General features: G+C 43.4%; 1 protein-coding gene across 4 annotated transcripts in view; it reads left to right on the top strand.

Annotated features, from left to right (window-relative positions):
• Positions 1-19,661, top strand: part of RBPMS (RNA binding protein, mRNA processing factor) — a 277,355-nt gene that overhangs the window by 173,593 nt on the left and 84,101 nt on the right. The window lies entirely within an intron of this gene.

Raw genomic sequence — 19,661 nt, 5'->3', positions numbered from 1 at the left:
ATGCTACATACATGCTGCATGCTACATACATACTACATACATACTACATGCATGCTACATACATACTACATATATACTACATACATACTACATACATGCTACATACATACTGCATGCTACATACATACTACATACATACTACATGCATGCTACATACATACTACATATATACTACATACATACTACATACATACTACATGCTACATACATACCACATATATACTACATACATACAATACATTCATACAATACATACATAGACATACAGTACATATAACATAGAGTAACATACTTACCAATACTTGTCACATTGTTCCCCGAAGCCATTGTCTATTCCGGGATAAATATTAACATAACAAACCACAAAAATACTCACCCACGATCCGAAGCAGTCCACGAGTGTGTCCCACGACGATCTTGGGTAGAGAACTGCAGCATCAGATGATGCTGCCGTTCTCTACGGGCTGCAGGAATCCAATGACGGAAGGTAGGTATCCTTCCGCACTGTATTCCTCCGCCACTTAAAAAAAAAAAGTCCCTAGTCTCACTTTATGCCATTGCTGTGTGGGAATTTCCCACACAGCAATGGCATAAAGTGAGACTAGGGACTTTTTTTTTTTTAAGTGGCGGAGGAATACAGTGCGGAAGGATACCTACCTTCCGTCATTGGATTCCTGCAGCCCGTAGAGAACGGCAGCATCATCTGATGCTGCAGTTCTCTACCCAAGATCGTCGTGGGACACACTCGTGGACTGCTTCGGATCGTGGGTGAGTATTTTTGTGGTTTGTTATGTTAATATTTATCCCGGAATAGACAATGGCTTCGGGGAACAATGTGACAAGTATTGGTAAGTATGTTACTCTATGTTATATGTACTGTATGTCTATGTATGTATTGTATGAATGTATTGTATGTATGTAGTATATATGTGGTATGCATGTAGTATGTATGTAGTATGTATGTAGCATGCATGTAGTATGTATGTAGTATGTATGTAGTATGTATGTAGTATATATGTAGTATGTAGTATGAATGTAGTATATATGTAGTATGTATGTAGCATGTAGTATGTAGCATGCATGTAGTATATATGTAGTATGTATGTAGCATGTAGTATGTATGTAGCATGCATGTAGTATATATGTAGTATGTATGTAGCATGTAGTATGTATGTAGCATGCATGTAGTATATATGTAGTATGTAGCATGTAGTATGTATGTAGCATGCATGTAGTATGTAGCATGTAGTATGTATGTAGCATGCATGTAGTATATATGTAGTATGTATGTAGTATGTATGTAGCATGCATGTAGTATATATGTAGTATGTAGCATGTAGTATGTATGTAGCATGCATGTAGTATGTAGCATGTAGTATGTATGTAGCATGCATGTAGTATATATGTGTTATGTATGTAGCATGTAGCATGCATGTAGCATGCATGTAGTATATATGTGGTATGTATGTAGCATGCAGTATGTATGTAGCATGCATGTAGTATATATGTAGTATGTATGTTGCATGTAGTATTTATGTAGTATGAATGTAGCATGTATGTAGTATGTAGTATGAATGTAGCATGTATGTAGTATGCATGTTGTATGTATGTAGCATGTAATTTTTTTTTTTTTTTTTTTTACATTTAACACATTAGCCGGATGATGGGACTACTACTGTCCCATCATTGGCTAATGTGTCAATCACTGTCATGGTAGCAGGCATCGCCCGATGGGACTTGTAGTCCCATCGGACGATGCCTGCACAGACCCCCGGAGCCTGCACAGACCACCGGCAGGCCGGCACAGCCCCCCGGCAGGCCGGCACAGCCCCCCGGAGCCTGCACAGCCCCCCGGTAGGCCGGCACAGCCCCCCGGCAGGCCGGCACAGCCCCCCGGAGCCTGCACAGACCACCGGCAGGCCGGCACAGACCACCGGAGCATGCACAGCCCCCCGGCAGGCCGGCACAGCCCCCCGGCAGGCCGGCACAGCCCCCCGGAGCCTGCACAGACCACCGGCAGGCCGGCACAGACCACCGGAGCCTGCACAGACCCCCTGGCAGGCCGGCACAGCCCCCCGAAAGGCCCGTACAGACCCCAGAGAGGCTGTACAAGGGCAGGAAAGGGTTTTTCTTATTCCGATACCGGAAGTCCCATAGACTTGAATGGGACTTCCGGTATCGGAATCGGCGATACCGATACTTTTTTTAAAGATCGGCCGATACCATCCGATACGATACTTTGAAGTATCGGACGGTATCGCTCAACTCTAATAGTGACACATAGCGACGCACCAGCGATCCCGACAACGATATGACCTTGTCAGGATCAAACAGGCAGATCTCAGCAGCGATCAGGACCAGCGACGACGCGGGTAACAAGCGCGCGCGTCGCTTAGTTACCCGCTGTGTACCTTAGATACCAGCGTGCTGGTGCAGGGAGCTGGTATCCAAGGTAAACAGCGGGTTTCTAAGCGCCCAGCGCCAGCACGCTGGTATCTAAGGTACACAGCGGGTAATTAAGTTACGCGCGCGCTTAGTTACCCGCGGTTTACCTTGGATACCAGCTCGCTGATCGATGGTCTCCTGCCTGCCACACGCAGCGATGCGTGCTGGCCAGCGGGAGACCAACGAACAAAAAAATGTCCAGGGCTTTCGAGCACGATTAGCGATGCGATACCCGGCGGGGAGGGCGGTCGCTGATACATGTCACACACAGCGATATTGCTGGTGAGATCGCTGTGTGTGACGGGGGCTTAAGACAGATCACGTTGTCCATTGTAGGTCCGCTGTGGTGATTTCAGAATGGAATTCTAGCTGGAACATTCATGTAGAAAATACTTAGGGTCACTATTACACTTTGATTAATTCAGGCCTTTGTATTTTTACACACTATTACAGTGTAGGCAAAAGACGAGTTGATCAACCTCCAATTTATGGTGCAAGGAAAAAAATTGGTGCTTATTCAAATGAGACAAGCCAATTTACTCTTTACGTCGTCAGAAAATTAATATTGTATTAGGAACCAGCACATCAAAAATAGGCAGAAAATGGAATGTTTTTGAATGCTTTTAATTTTCTACCCTCATTTCCCAAAAAGTTAATACATCGCAAAGTGGAGTATTGCAACATTTCAGGTAATGTACCCTTCGTCAGGCTAGAATAGGATATGTGTGGAATGTTTTTCTTGGATGAGAAAAATGTAGAATGTCCACTCGTACCAGTATATGAAGGGATGGAATCACTGGGCTGTATAAGGATCCCAAAAGAGAGAATGGAAAAGATTACTGTCCACAGGAGAAGGGCCCCAGTGGTACAACGTGCAGTGGATACAGCTCAGTGATTGCATCCCTTCATATACAGGGTTTACGGACAAGTCATTTTTTTCTAATCCAGTAAAACCCATTAGTTAGTCCCTGACAGTACATTTCGGGCAGAGGTGCATGCCAGTTAACAGATACTCCCAGTTGATCATGCATGCACCACTTAACGAATTTACTGCATTGTACTCCATTAAGGCTGGCATGCGCAATGCCAGTGAAATGGTGCATAAGTGTTCTTGATTATTAGACAGCTTTTATTCCCATCTGGGCCCCCAAATTATAATTTTAGTCCCTTAAAATCCATCTTACTAACTTTAGTATCATGAAAATGGATAAGATAAGGGTCCAGGCAATTATTTGCACTTACCGTAACTAGAAATTGCTGCATTCAACATTTTTTATTCCTACCTGTTATCAAGTCAGACAAAATGAGGCTCAACTCTACAGAGCAAAAGGATCAGCAGTAGAGAATCAGACATGCCCCATCCTTATCTCCCCCACTAATCTCCTCTTAGGGCCCCATACACATTAGTCCGCCAGCACAACCAAAGGAAGAGCCACAGATTTCAGCAGGCAGGATCAGCGATTTATTCACCAGTCTTGATGATGGGGCATGGTAGAGTCATGTTCCTGATTCATGAATAGGTGCGATTCTGGCGTACTGAACGCCAAAGCTCGTCATGAATTAGAAGATCATGTCCCCACCCCAGCTCTGATCATTTAGACAGAGCTGGAAAATATTGTCGTGAAAACGCCAAAAGTCTCAACATTTTTGTGCAGCTCCGAGTTGCAACAAATTTTAGTGACTTTTCAAGCTTTTGCAACACTTTTATGGCGGAAAAGCTTTGCTTAATTGAGGCCTTTGTTTTTTAGGATGTAGGAGGAACCAGTCCCTGCAGTGAAAATGCAGCACAATCTGTAGGGAACGTGGATTAGGACAAGAGTTGAACAGATTGATTTCTAAACTTGTGGGAATAATTCAATTTAAACTTCTTCTCATTAACTGATTTATAACTCCATAGAAAACGTTTCCACAGCTCCAGAGTCCAGTGGCAGTGTGATTTACACTCCATTCCACACTTTGCATTGTGCTTGGTGATGTAAAGCGGGCATGCAGCTGTTTGGCCTTTAAAACCCATATCTTGAAGTGGACACAGTTTTTGTGCTGATTTTAATGCCAGAGAACGTTTGTAACTATTCAGTTATTGACTCAGCAGAGCGTTAGTGGAAAAAAAAAATTTACAATGGTGGCATACTACAATGGTGACTTATTACAATGGTGGCATACTACTAGGTTATGCTCAAATTCTGTCAGCTCTTTACATACACTTGTGAAAGAATGGCTTTGTAAAGGCAGGCAGCATGGCTATGATATAGATTTTATATACCATTGGCAACGAGATAGAATAAAAAAAAACCCTGCATTGAATTATTCAGTGATGTGTTCTAATACTTTGTTCATATAGTGTATCAATCTACTCCTCCAGAATATGCTGCCTGGAGATTGTGCTGCATTTTCATTATTACACACCACTTATAATTAGAGGACACAATGAGCTCACACTAGACCTTGATGAGGTGCTTCTGCAATATTGTGTAATACCCGACTTGTATGTGTACCTTTTTAAGGCATATCAAGTAAACTAAAAGGGGTTAGCAAACACTTACTTTTTTTTTTTCTATTGGGCTAAGAACGTACATGCAGGTAGCTGCTAACCACCTGCCAATTCTGCTGTGCAAAGATCTCTGCCGGCTCAGAGCAGCACCTTCTCTTCTGTTCTACACTGTTTACTGGGCGGCACGCTGATTGACAACTGGTTCCTCGCCTCATTTGTATATAATTAACATGTCTATCGAGTGACATAACTACAGTCCGATGGGTCCTGATGCAAAATTTGGACCTGGCCCTCTCCCTGCATGCTGGTCAGCTGTATGGGCCCTTGTAGCATTCTATAAAGACATATGTTCGCCCACCACCCCTTCATTATGTAATCATGTCCCCATCCAGGGCCCTTTCCTGGTATATACAGTACAGACCAAAAGTTTGGACACACCTTCTCATTCAAAGAGTTTTCTTTATTTTCATGACTATGAAAATTGTAGATTCACTCTGAAGGCATCAAAACTATGAATTAACACATGTGGAATTATATAATTAACAAAAAAGTGTGAAACAACTGAAAATATGTCTTATATTCTAGGTTCTTCAAAGTAGCCACCTTTTGCTTTGATTACTGCTTTGCACACTCTTGGCATTCTCTTGATGAGCTTCAAGAGGTAGTCACCGGAAATGGTCTTCCAACAGTCTTGAAGGAGTTCCCAGAGATGCTTATTACTTATTGGCCCTTTTGGCTTCACTGTGCGGTACAGCTCACCCCAAACCATCTCGATTGGGTTCAGGTGTGGTGACTGTGGAGGCCAGGTCATCTGGCGTAGCACCCCATCACTCTCCTTCTTGGTCAAATAGCCCTTACACAGCCTGGAGGTGTGTTTGGGGTCATTGTCCTGTTGAAAAATAAATGATGGTCCAACTAAACGCAAACCGGATGGAATAGCATGCCGCTGCAAGATGCTGTGGTAGCCATGCTGGTTCAGTATGCCTTCAATTTTGAATAAATCCCCAACAGTGTCACCAGCAAAGCACCCCCACACCATCACACCTCCTCCATGCTTCACGGTGGGAACCAAGCATTTGTAGAGTCTACCCATTCACCTTTTCTGCGTCGCACAAAGACACGGTGGTTGGAACCAAAGATCTCAAATTTCGACTCATCAGACCAAAGCACAGATTTCCACTGGTCTAAAGTCCATACCTTCTGTTCTTTAGCCCAAACAAGTCTCTTCTGCTTGTTGCCTGTCCTCAGCAGTGGTTTCCTAGCAGCTATTTTACCATGAAGGCCTGCTGCACAAAGTCTCCTCTTAACAGTTGTTGTAGAGATGTGTCTGGTGCTAGAACTCTGTGTGGCATTGACTTGGTCTCTTATCTGAGCTGCTGTTAATCTGTGATTTCTGAGGCTGGTGACTCGGATGAACTTATCCTCCACAGCAGAGGTGACTCTTGGTCTTCCTTTCCTGGGGCGGTCCTCATGTGAGCCAGTTTCTTTGTACTGGTTGATGTTTTTTGCCACTGCACTTGGGGGCACTTTCAAAGTTTTCCCAATTTTTCAGACTGGCTGACCTTCATTTCTTAAAGTAATGATGGCCACTCGTTTTTCTTTACTTAGAATTTGTTTTATGGCAAGAACCAAGTAGCTAACAGTCTATTCAGTAGGACTATCAGCTGTGTATCCACCAGACTTCTGCACAACACAACTGATGGTCCCAACCCCATTTATAAGGCAAGAAATCCAACTTATTAAACCTGACAGGGCACACCTGTGAAATGAAAACCATTTCCGGTGACTACCTCTTGAAGCTCATCAAGAGAATGCCAAGAGTGTGCAAAGTAGTAATCAAGCAAAAGGTGGCTACTTTGAAGAACCTAGAATATAAGACATATTTTCAGTTGTTTCACACTTTTTTGTTAATTATATAATTCCACATGTGTTAATTCATAGTTTTTATGCCTTCAGAGTGAATCTACAATTTTCAGAGTCATGAAAATAAAGAAAACTCTTTGAATGAGAAGGTGTGTCCAAACTTTTGGTCTGTACTGTATGTCCCCCAACCTGATATATATGTTGCCCTTATTGGTGTAGATGTTCCCTTTCTTGATATAGATGTCCTCCATCCTGGGCTACTACCTGGTGTATATATCCCCCATCCAAGTATATATTTCCCTCAAACTGGTATATGTCTTCCATCCTGGGCCCCTTCCTGGTATACATGTTCACATCCTGGCACACATGTCCCCCAGCCAAGTATACATGTTCCTCTTCTAAGCATACATGTCCCCCACATGCATGGCCCCTTCATAGTATTTGTTCCCCCCATCTGGGGCCCATTCCTGCTATATATGTCCCCCATCCTGTACCCATTCCTGCTATATATGTCCCCGTTCTGCCTCTGAATAAAAAAAATTCTCCTTGCCTTTCTCTGATCCCATGATGCACGATGTCCTCAACAGTAGCAGGCGTAGAGGCCAGCAGCAGACCTTGGCGTGCCTGCTATCAGGGTCGGCTCCAGGTTTTCGTGAGCCTCGGGTGAAAGAGTCTCAGTGGGCCCCTTTAACACATACCACAATTCATGATGCACAGATATGGCAGAGAACTATAGGTGTAGTACAATTCCAAAGATTTCACTTATTACATTACATGAGTGAGATCAATAGCTCAACAACCAGACAGTATAGTCCTCCATACAGTATTATGGGCACCAGATAGTGCTCCATACAGAATAATCAGCCCCATATAATGTTCCATACAGTATAATGAACCCCATATAATGCTCCATAAAGTATATGATGGTCCCATATAATGCTCCATACATAATGAGCCCCATATATTGCTCCATATTTTATATGATGGGTCCCATATAATGCTCTATACAGTATATAATGGACCCCATATAATGCTTCATACATAATGGGCCCCATATAATGCTCTATACAGAATGGGCCCCATATAATGCCCCATACAGAATGGCCCCATATAATGCTCCATACAGTATATGATGGGCCCCATATAAAGCTCCATACAGTATATAATGCTCCATACTGTATTTTATGGGCCCCATATAGTGCTCCATACAGAAAGGGCCCCATATAATGATCCATGCAGAATGGGCCCCATATAATGCTCCAGTATATGATGGGCCCCATATAATACTCCATGCACTATTTGATGGGCCCCATATAATGCTCCATACAGAATAGGCCCCATATAATGCTGCAGTATATGATGGGCCCCATATAATGGTCCATACAGAATGGCCCCATATATTGCTTCAGACATAAAAAAAAATACTCCCCTCTCCTGCTCCCGACTCCTCAGCGTTTTATGGCTCCCTACACTGTAACTATTCAGAGCAGAGAGCGCACAGTAGTGATGTAATCGTGCTCTCTGACCTGATAGCTGCAGATGAACAGGGAGAGGTAAGTATTGCATGTACCAGGGCCACGAACAAGCGAGTGGGCCCACTTGCAGGCCCTGGCACCAGACTGCTTTAGCGCGTCGGTGTACCTGACAGCGAATAGACCCCACCCTCGCCTGCTCAGGGCCCTGGCACTTGCCATGGTGGGCCAGGTGCTGACGCCAGCCCGGCCTGCTAACGCGACACATGATGTCACTGCTATGTGTCTCCAATGCCTGACATGCAGATGTCAGCTGTCGACCTCTGATTGACCGGTGGCATGTATGGCAGTGCAGGAAGCTGGAGGGTCCCTGAGCTTCAATACACTTCAGCAGCATGTTCGTCCTTGGACACACATCCAGATCAACTAGGAGTTGGCACCCCCCCTCCAGCACAGGCCTGGTCCCTCTGTGACCACGATCGTTACACCCCTGTTTCTCTCCACCCTGTGATTTTCATAATTCTACAACTTTTCCTTCGTGTTGCGATTTCAATGTTAAAGAGTGTGTCTGTCTATCATTGTTCATATGTAATAGATGGGTGTCAGCAAATATTTCAGGTTTGCCATGTGTTAACCCTGTATTCACCTCATTGTGCTGCCCGCATTAGGCCTGATGAGGTGCTAAAGAAAACAAGCAAGCAGATGGACTGCGCACAAGCGTGTAGCTAATGTAAGTCACTCGCCAACCAGGCACTTGTAAAATGCCTTCAGCTTATCATGGGGAAGATGGGCAAGCGATGGCATAAAAAATAAGCAATTTACAGTTGTGCCTTCTATTTGTAAGGCTGAAAGACAAAGCCATGACAGCTGGCAAGGGCACATCCCCCACACTGCGCTGTGATAATTAGGAAATGTGATCCCATTTTGTAATCTCAGTGAGCTTGACAGGAATGTGTTGGTGAGCCAATTATGAGTTACAAGTCCAGGGTGAGATGACTTCTTTTATGGGAGTGATGCCATTAAGCAGGTTACATGACCTTTTACATGGATTTTTTTTAAAGTCTATTGTGCATAATAGGACCTGCATACTGTGCATTGTTTGTGCTTTTTTTGTGGAATTTTGAGTCAGTGATTTTTTTTAATCCAAAATGTAGCATACTCTACAACTCAGATTCGAATATGTAGAACTCTTTTTCAGTCCTATAAATTTCTGCAGCAAAATCTAGGACTTTTTGATTACAAGGTGCAGTGATGGTTTCTAGACTACAGCACAGATAACCGCTGCTGACAATCATTGTGCTTAGTGGATTGTGGCATTTACATCAGCAGAGCTGCCGAAGACGGTGGTTGGCTAGTGGTGTTACGTGAGCTGTAATTATGTCACCGCTGCAGCCAGTCAGTGAAGACCAAGGCAGCAGTGTCGGGAAAAAAAGTATTGCATTTGGGGAAGATCAATAACAACTGAGGTTACAATTGTAACCTAGAAAATCTAATGGGAAGGGAAGAGATATTCATGGAATACCCACCTAACTTCTCAATCTACAACGTCAATCATATCTTTGGCCAAGTGTTAATCATAAGCAATGTGAGCTCCATGTAAGTATGATTTTATTTCTACCGATGTTCTATCGGTGACGTTCCTTTACAAAGATGACCTCATATACTGTCAGAGAAATTGTGTAGAAAATTATGTTATTTTGGCAGACAAAGCAGATGCTTTGGTTTAAAAAAAAAGGAAAATGGGACTGTGATAGTTTGATTGTCCTCTGAGATCTGGTCCATAGTTGTTCCATGAAGGTTTGAAACATGATTCAATGGCACGAAGTTTCTTTGGATCTTTAGCAGCTGAGCATTGCCGTTGACTACCAGAGGCACCCAATGACGATTTTCTTGTATCGTATGTTAAAATCTTTCTTTCTGGTATTTTTGTGGGGCTCTAGCAAATTTTAATTCCACTAATTATAACATGTGCTTGTATCTAATGACTGTAGACAGTGGAGGTTTTTTTAATTATGCGTATGTAATAGTAACAGTCCCATCACAAGTATGTTGGGCATTCAATTGACTTCTTGTTAACTGTTCTCTGTTATATTATTCTGAATTTTAATAATGGTGTCTAACGATATTTCAGGATAAGACTCGGTTTCGCCTATTTACCCCTGTATAAGTGACAAATTTGCAACAAATAAAAAAATTACATTTTTACCCCTAAAATGTTATATTTCCACATCCCAATGTTATACAATTTTGTGAGGCACCTGTGTGTTTAAAATACTCACTTCACTCCTAAATAAATTCCTTAACCGCTTCCCGACTGCCAACGGTAGATAAACGTCGGCACTTGGTGGGTTTTGTGCAGAGCCAATGTTTGTCTACGGTCGGCAGTTTTGTGCCCACCGGGACCCCACGTACCTTATAATGAGGGGATCCCGGCGCACAATGCTTCCTGTGGACCCCCGACCTCATCGAGACCTGATTGGTTCAGATCCTTATGACATCAGCGTCACACCAGCTAACGAGAGAGATCACTGGGAAAGTTTATCTGGGGGCAAATCTACAGCATTACAAAATGCTGTAGATAAGCCCCTGATGGCGGTGCCGGCAGCTGATAGGGCTAAAAATAGGTGACAGATTCCCTTTAAACACATCCAATTGTGGAAAGTATTTTCATTCTAAATTATTTATTAAAATGTACCTTGTTCATGGGAAACCCCCTTCATATGGAGTCTGTCATTAAGACGAATCTTACCAATCGACAGAAATGGGCCTGCAGGTCTCTGAAATATAAATATATTGACATATTCTTGTACTAAAAGTAGACAGGGTACTCATCATATCTTAAACAGTTTTCTTTATCCCATCGTTGTTAAAAACGACATCAATAGTAGTGCTTGTAGAGGAGAGAAGTCAAGCTTAGAGGCCATGACCATTTCGCGTTACATACATGCCAACCTGTCTCTTTGGGGGGCGATAAAGCGAAACGGCCATCAACTCTGAAATACAGTTCCCTGTCCTTAAAACACTACTAATGATGTTTTTTTTATTGAAGATGGAATAAACAAAGGTTTTTAAGATGTGGTGAGTACCCCCGTTCTGCTCCTTGAGCAAGAATGTCACGAATATTGTTTTTTCCCAGAGTCTTGTGCATTAGCTGTTCTATACAATAACCCTGTATATAGGAACCACTGGTAACATGAGTATCCCCAGGATGAGGCAGTGAGGATATAGAATTTTATTTAATTTCTGGTTAACTTCATTGTTACCTTTTATATCTTCTATCTGTCGCTGCATTCCACAATAATTATAATTTTAATTCATATGCAAATGATGCAGTATTCTTGGTGTCACAGAGCACCTTCCAAGCCACTGTCTCCAGAACTTCTTTCTCCACCTAGCCCTGGTCTCATGATGACTCTGTCTTATTTCTTTGCCTGGCATCTGATATCACATAGACAGTGAGCAATCAATTAAACTAAAGAGGCTTGTACTGGGCTGGGCAATAACCACCCGGAAGCAGAAACTCTCAAAATGTTCTGTCACACCCACAGCACTTAATGCCTCATTGCATACACACTAAAATGCTAATTACTCGGGAATGCAGCAACAGATAACTTTTTATTTTCTATCAATTGATTTACATTTCAAAGTTCATACATGCAGTTTGAGGGTGTTGATTTTAATGACTGATTAAATCAGCATGGATTTTTAATATGTTTTTAGAAAAATGTTGGTTGCCTGTGATTTTGAGATATGCTGTCTGTAGTATTGTAAGACAGGAAGTAAGCTGCTTTATTTAGGTTACAGTCCCCCACTGAGCATTGTAATAGATTTCTATAGTTTTGTTACCTTGGAACGTCTTTTCAATTTAGCGAGACAATAGCAAGTTTACTCAAAAATAAAAGTTTATATTATGGGATAGACAGGAATACAGGTCGTCATCAGCAGTTACTCAGTCATTTTACATTTTTTGGAAAAAAATGTTTTTTTATAGTTTAATTATTTTTATCAAACAGCATCATAATATACATGTTAGAGATAAAAAAAAAAGTACATAAACTGACAAGTCAAGCAGGATAAATATCCAAAACTGTCTCCTGTGTTTGCCTGCACCCAATGTTACACCACTAGGGCCTCCTGTATACTATATTACATTTGAAGGGGCCCCCCATCATCCAACAACTACCACTACCACTAATACCCCTTCTGTGAGATATGGGTAAATTATATCTACTTGATATCATTTTTTTCTATCTGATGGAAGTTATCAGATGCTGTAGCTCCAAAATACTTGCCCCCAAACTCAGCCCCCCATCCTTGGGATTCCCCAGGACCAATGTTTTTCTTTAATTAACTCTAGCAAGAAGTCTTTTGAAGCCTCTCTCCAGGGGGGCCCAAAAAGGCATAAACAATGTGCCCCCACCAATTATCCCAAGGGTGTGAACTCTTGTGCAGCTACAGCCAACTGGCTCCCATTGTTCACTCAGGCTGCCATCCTGGCAGAACAGATCCCAGGCTAACCAGTGCAAGGCTCTGAGATATGGAATCTAGAAAATGACCTATAATAAAAGAATGCAATATCTCTGAGTCTAGCCGAGCACATTATCGGAATCTGCATTCCTTCCCCCACAAGCTCATAACATCCAGCAACCCCTAACACTCTGTGTTTTTGAGCTATGAAGAATAGCTACCAGGAATTAAACACAGTAGACGTATTTGGTCACCCTGCACAGATAAAATCCAGTGGAACCCAATGGCGGTGCCGCCGACCCATTTAGAGCTACGAGCATAAAGTTATGGGCCATCCTTGGTTCTGGTTGTAAAATCATACTCTCAGATATGGGAGGAGGGAGGCAGCCCAGCCCTGGAGTGGGCGCAGAGTGTGGGAGGGAGCAGCCTAGGATATATTAGGCAGCCCCTCATTTTGGACTTAGTTTTCTACTGGCAGGAGGACCGTTAGCTGACGCGGCCAGGGGAATCACGTAACTAAGATTTGGACCTGTGATCCATCAGCACCTCCCTGTGGTCACATGCTACATAACACAGGAATTGTAACCTATCTGTACCCTACCCTTGTACTACACTCCTGACAGTGTATATTTGCTCATATATATATATCTTTATTTTCTAGTGCACCTTTTCAATAATTAAATATAAAATTAATCTTGGGCTGCTTTTTTATCTCGATACATGAATCCCCACGTCCGCACGCTCATTTGGTTATATTATACGCTACACGGGTTGGTTTCTGACCTGATATAAGCCTACTGTTGGACGGGGCTTATATCGAACGAGGAACTGGGGGCAGCATACCGTACTGTGTTAGTGAGGAGCCCTGACAGTGACGGCCGGGAGGTTTATATATTTATATCCCCAGCCTGGACTGGTGATGTATATCCCCCCTCACTGGGAGCGCCTCAATAACTCGTACTTATAAGGGAAGCCTTTCTGGCAACTATTTGCCCTCAGTGCAGTTCCCTGATTGACCTGGGGCAAGTGGTGGCGCCAGAGAGCCAATCCCTGCTGGGTCCTTCTGTCCCCTTCCCAGAGGTGGGTGAAGTCGACATACCCCTTCCCCTGTGTGATCCGTCACACCTTCCAAATACGGTCCATATTAATGGCTCACTTTATCTGACCATATTCATCTTGAGTAATGTGGGACTAGTTTATTTCGGCAAGTTAAGAACTTCTTTGTGACCTCTACTAATCCTTAGCTTCAAGCCTGCCCAACTTGTCCATACACTATAATGATGTCTTTGTAATATATTTCTCTTTGGTAAAATTACCGTCATTCGCACTCAATTCATTCTCATTCATTATTCATTATGATCATTCTAGGAACCAAAGACTGCTTATTTGGAGGTTTATTTTCTAGTGTTTTTTTTCCTTTTCATGCTTCCTTTAAAATTTTATGTTCTTCAGATAAGCGTGATCTTGTCTTTTCTCTTCTCTAAGATGTAACTAATGACTCAGCGCAAAAGCATCTGTTTAAACTAAACTGCAAATGAACCTTAAATACACTTTGGTATGTGTAATGCTTTTAAAAGCCATGAGAGCCATAGATTGTCAAGTTAAGGCAGAGAATGATGGTTGACTTTGATATCATTCATCTTCCTTTCCCATGTGTAAGTAGAGCAATAAGTTTTCCATACTCTCCAGTATATGTGTTTCTATTCAGATTCCCAGTGATATATAAAGTCTACAATTTTAATCTCAGTGTTAAATTAGATTTTTCTAAAACATGAAACTTGGATATTTTAAAGTACCATTCCATTTTTTTTTTATTTTTCTTATTTCCCCATTTGTTAGCTATTAGTAATGTATGTACAGTGTATGCATTAAAATCAAGGGTTAACAGTCACTATCTTCTGCCATTCCCAACCCTGCACCATTCCGTCTCTTTCATCAAATGACTGCTCACACTCCGAACTGTTACTCCATGTTTTTACGTAAGTCTTTGAGAGCTTCGTTCTGAGTCTCCAAGACTTAGAATGAGAAAGTGACTCCTGATCCGCACAGAAGGTGAGTGTGAGCTGACTCCTCACAGCTGCGGTCAAATGATGCAGAAGAGGGACAGAAGCAGGGGTGGAAACGGTGTAAGGGTCGGCCAGGACCGCAGTCATGGCCGAGGACACCGGGGCACTTGTGTCCTTCCCTCACAGAGAAATAATGTTCACTAGTCAGCATACCTGTGTCCTCCGGTCCAACTTCTCCTGGATCTTCCCTTCTCTGCGGTAGACCCCCTCTAGACCAATTTCCATTAATTGATGTGCAGTCCGTTTCAACTTCAACAAGAACATCTTTACTGGGTTCATTACACAGCACATCCAAAGTCTTCACAGCTTTTACAACAGGCTTCACAAAACAATGGTCCTTTTCTTTCCCTGCGCTACTCTCGTGATCACAAGGCACGGGCCCGGGTCGGACCGTCCCTGACGATTCCTCAGCATCCTCTCTACACAGCTCTGCTACGAATATGCATCCCTTGGTCTGTTTCACCCCAGATGCAAGATCATTATTTCCCAGAGTTAAAAGCCACTGGGAAACTCACTACATCTTTAGGTTCCTCCAGCCAATTCGCCCCGGCCCTGAGGGTATCTGCCCATGCGAAGAGTTGCCACATACTGGAACCACTATTGGCCCCCCAACTGTATCAGCCTGCTGCTATTGTGTCCTGTTGTTGTGGCTGACTGGGCCTTACTCCTTCAACGTTGCGTGGCTGCTGTGGTGTCCAGAGCCTATAGCCCTTGTGGACGGTTCGGGCTTCCCTCGCCCTCTGGCTTAACCTAACACCTACACAGGCTTACCACACAGCAGGCCCTCCTACTATTAATTGGGTCACCCTCACACCCAGGGCTGTGGGGTACTCGGTTCCAGGCCGGTGTCAGCGGGATGTGTCACAGCAGCAGTGACCCGGTCCGTGGCCCTGGGCACCCGAATAATAAGGGAATCGAATGGTGGAATGTAGTTAGTGGAATAGTTTGTGACGCCACCTGTGGTGTTCGGCAAGTGAGATGTTGAGCCGACGCTGCATGCAGATCCACTGGGACTGATGGTGTGTTGCAGCCAAGATGGTGAAGCTCCCCACAGGCGGAGCTGTAGTCCCATGGCAGTGTAGATGTAGGGGCAGAGGAGAGGTGCAGTCGGTGTGGAAGCTGGTACCCAGATGTAATGGTACAGGGTGTGTTGGCGCAGGAATAATTGGAGGACACCAGGGCCTGTAGTACCAAAGCTTTACTCACAGTCTGTAGCACACACAGATGCCTGCCTCCGTGCCGTGTCCTCCGGGTCAGGGACTCAGTCAACCTCCAGATCAGATGGAATGCTCCCTTCCAACACTCCGCCAACATGTACCTTCCTGAACGAGACCTCTTATAGCGCCTTTAAGTGAAGTACTCCTAGTACTTAGTTACACTGGAGTTCCTCCTGACAGATGTTCCCAAGAACCTTACTTTTACGGCAGACAGCTGTAGCCTGCTTCCGGGACTCCTCTCTCCTGAGTCCCGGCTCACTATCCAAGTTGCTGTTGTGCCCTCAAGTCTTAGATGGGAGTAGTGCATTTACAGCTCACTACTCCACCGGTGTCTGCTGTAGGACCATTAGTATCCATACAACCTCGGGGACCGGGCCCCGGCCTTGCGCTTAGAACTTCTCAGCAGGGTTCTCTCCTAACCTACGTCCTCTGTTCCCTTTTTCTCCTACGTTCCGTACTTGTCTTTACTTCTTATGGAAGATCAGGTTTCTGTTCAAAGTCTTTCTCCTTCTTTCCTTTCCCATGCCAGCAGACTCAGATCACTGAGATCTGCTGCAGCACCTCCTTCCTCCATCTCTCTCTCAGGGATCTTCTCTCCTCACTCTCCTGACTTCAGCTGACCACTCGCTACTGACTACTGACTACTGAAATCCTAAACCTTCCCGCTCTTTATGTATTCTAACTCCACCCGCCTCCCAGCATGTTTTGTGTTCCAAGCAGGGAGCCACCAAAGGTTCTTTGCTACACTCCAAGCAGGGAGCCGCAATGTGGCTTTGCTGAACTACTGTGTTGTGTGGGATGCAGGTGTTGGAACGTGGTCAGGAGCCTCCAACCTACCTGGATGGTGGGGTACCACACCTCAGAAGAAGGTGCAGTACCTCTGTGGCAACTGAATCCACAGGGGCGCCACATAACCATATACTTACACTATACACGAAGAACTCTGAGCACTAAAATGCCCCCCATCTAGTGGCCAATCCTACAAAGTGCACATTCCCTAACTTTATACATAGCATTAACATAAATATACATTACACTTTTATCCCTTAAGGTAATACACAGAATAGTGTAGCAGTACCTATGTGACACACATAATGGTAATACACATGAATGTGTAGCAGTACCAGTAAAATACGATAAAGAGGTAAAAGGTAAAACAATAACATTTTCCATTCCCTTACAACGGCAGAAGACCGTAACCAGTAATTATTTTATCGCACACACTGAACCTACATTACTGAAAGCTGACGGATGGGGAAATGCCAATAAACACTGGAGTACTACTGTAAGGAAACCTATTCTTACATACTAGTAATTCTTCCATGATTTAATAACATATTCAGTCTTTTTCTTTCTAATTAATACCATATGCTTAGTTATCACATTAGACTGGATTATTTTAATTCTTATCGTAATTGTTTGCCCTATCCCATAGAATCAGAGAATGGTATAGTTGGAAGGGACCTCCAGGGTCATCGTGTCCAACCCTCTGCTCAAAGCAGGATTCAATAAACCATCTCAGACAGATGTCTGTCCAACCTCTGAAGACTTCCATTGAAGGAGAACTCACCACCTCTCGTGGCAGCCTGTTCCACTCATTGATCACCCTCACTGTCAAAAAGTTTTTTCTAATATCTAATCTGTATCTTCTCCCTTTTCAGTTCCATTCCATTGCTTCTCCTGTTTTCACACATGAGAATAAGGATCCATCCTCCTATTCGAAATGCCACCGTTCATAAAACTACGTTTCTACCTTATTTTTATTTTAAAAAAAACACCAGGGTGTAGTATACAGTAGGTGTGCTTCACTGTATTACTTTTGAAATTGTCTGAAAGTTGTGCTAAATTTTAATTCCTATCTATTTGACAGCCACCTTTCAATAATATAAATCTGGCGATTATCTTTGCTTCTGTAACATGCCTTTTCCCCATTCACGTGAAGTGCTATTGAAGAGTCAATTTTATCCCTTTGGTAATTGTAAGGTCTATTTCAAACATCTTTGTTTTAGAGCACAAAGGTACATTATAGTCCTTGGAACAGATTGACAAGACTCGTGTTGTGCATGCCAGGGCCGTTACACATAGTGATATCACTAGCAATATTGCTGTAACGTCACTGGTTTTTGTGACGTTATAGCGATATCGCTAGCGATATCGCTACATATGATACTTACCTCCGACCGGCTCCCCCGCTGATTATCGCTGATCGCGCGAGAACGTCCTGGACCATTTCTCGTCGGGCGCTTCCTGCTTGGCTTCCTGTGGAGAGACGAGCGATGTGTGGAGGCGGGCGGGAGGACGCAGGATCGCCGCGTCTGACAGGTAAGTAACGACCCCCGACCCCTGCTATGTCGCTGGTGAGATCTGACTGTTTGGCAGCTCACTAGCGACCACTTAGCGTTGCACCAGCGATCCATATCGTTGTCGGGATTGCTGGTGCATCGCTAAGTGTAACGGTACCCTTATGAAGGGTGTGCTGGAGTACGATGTGACAAATTCATTAGGAGGTGCATGGCACTCAATGAAATTGGCGCATATTCTCAGTGGTGTGCGCCTCCATTCACCTCGCCATAAATACTACACTAGTCAGACTGCAGAAGCATCTCCGGTATTAAAAACGCTGACACTTTTTGCTGAATTTGACAAGTGGGTATAACCACGCCCTATCCCCCTCCCCAGCATCTTGGCGAAGCTGCTTCAAACTTCAAAAGTTCACAACATTTTTTCCCGCAACTCCACATTGTGCAAAAATGTGCATCTTTTCGAGGTGTTTTACGTGAGTTTTCTTGTTAAAACACTTTGATGAATCCCCCTTTAAGGCTCTCTTCACATATACCGGTCCCATTGGACACAACTGACAGAGCAAACTCAGCTACTAAAGTGAATGGCTCGATGAAAACACGGATTGGCACATAGATGGCATTCGAGCTGCTTCCGTGTGTCAGATTTTCACTGGATGATTGGAGAAGCTTGGGAAACCTCGCCAGTATGTTTTGGATTTATTTTATTTGTTTTTCCCACATGTAAGAAAAATTGATGAAACTGATGACACAGACCAAATATTGATTGACATCTGATCCAGCATACTGACGGTAGACAGAACTGTCATGGATAAGTGAATTCAGCCAAAATCCGAGGATTGAGTAGGGGCCAAAGTTTAGTAATTGTTTCATGTATCATGCCAGTAGTATGTTTTGGGTGCAAATTTTAATGGGCCAGAACTAATCCAGGTAGGATTGCCAAAGTGTACAAAGACCTATATCAGTCACATGGTCATACAGGGAGAGAGGCATTTTATTAATAATAATCAGTATGTAAATTCAACACTTTACAAATCAGATCCACAAAGCATAGACTTAAACAGATGTCAATACGTGCGGTCCGTGATTCCTCACTGAGCCATAGACTTTTGAGGGAGATTTTGGTCCATGACTTGGATCAAAAATGCACATTATCCTAATTTTTTTCTTGTTTTTTGTTTTTTTTTGTGGAAACAAAGTCCAGAGAAAAATATGAATATGTGAAAAGCTCCATAGATTAGAACGGTACATGTTCTTTCTGTGAAAAATGTGATTCATAGACTTCTGAATGAGGCCATAGGCTGATTTAGGAAATCCTACTCTTGGCCACAAACAGAATA

Source organism: Dendrobates tinctorius, unplaced genomic scaffold (assembly GCF_039654945.1).
Source record: "Dendrobates tinctorius isolate UK_male_01 unplaced genomic scaffold, ASM3965494v1 ptg000011l, whole genome shotgun sequence".
Lineage (NCBI taxonomy): Eukaryota > Metazoa > Chordata > Amphibia > Anura > Dendrobatidae > Dendrobates > Dendrobates tinctorius.
This window is presented reverse-complemented; position numbering and strand designations above follow the sequence as displayed.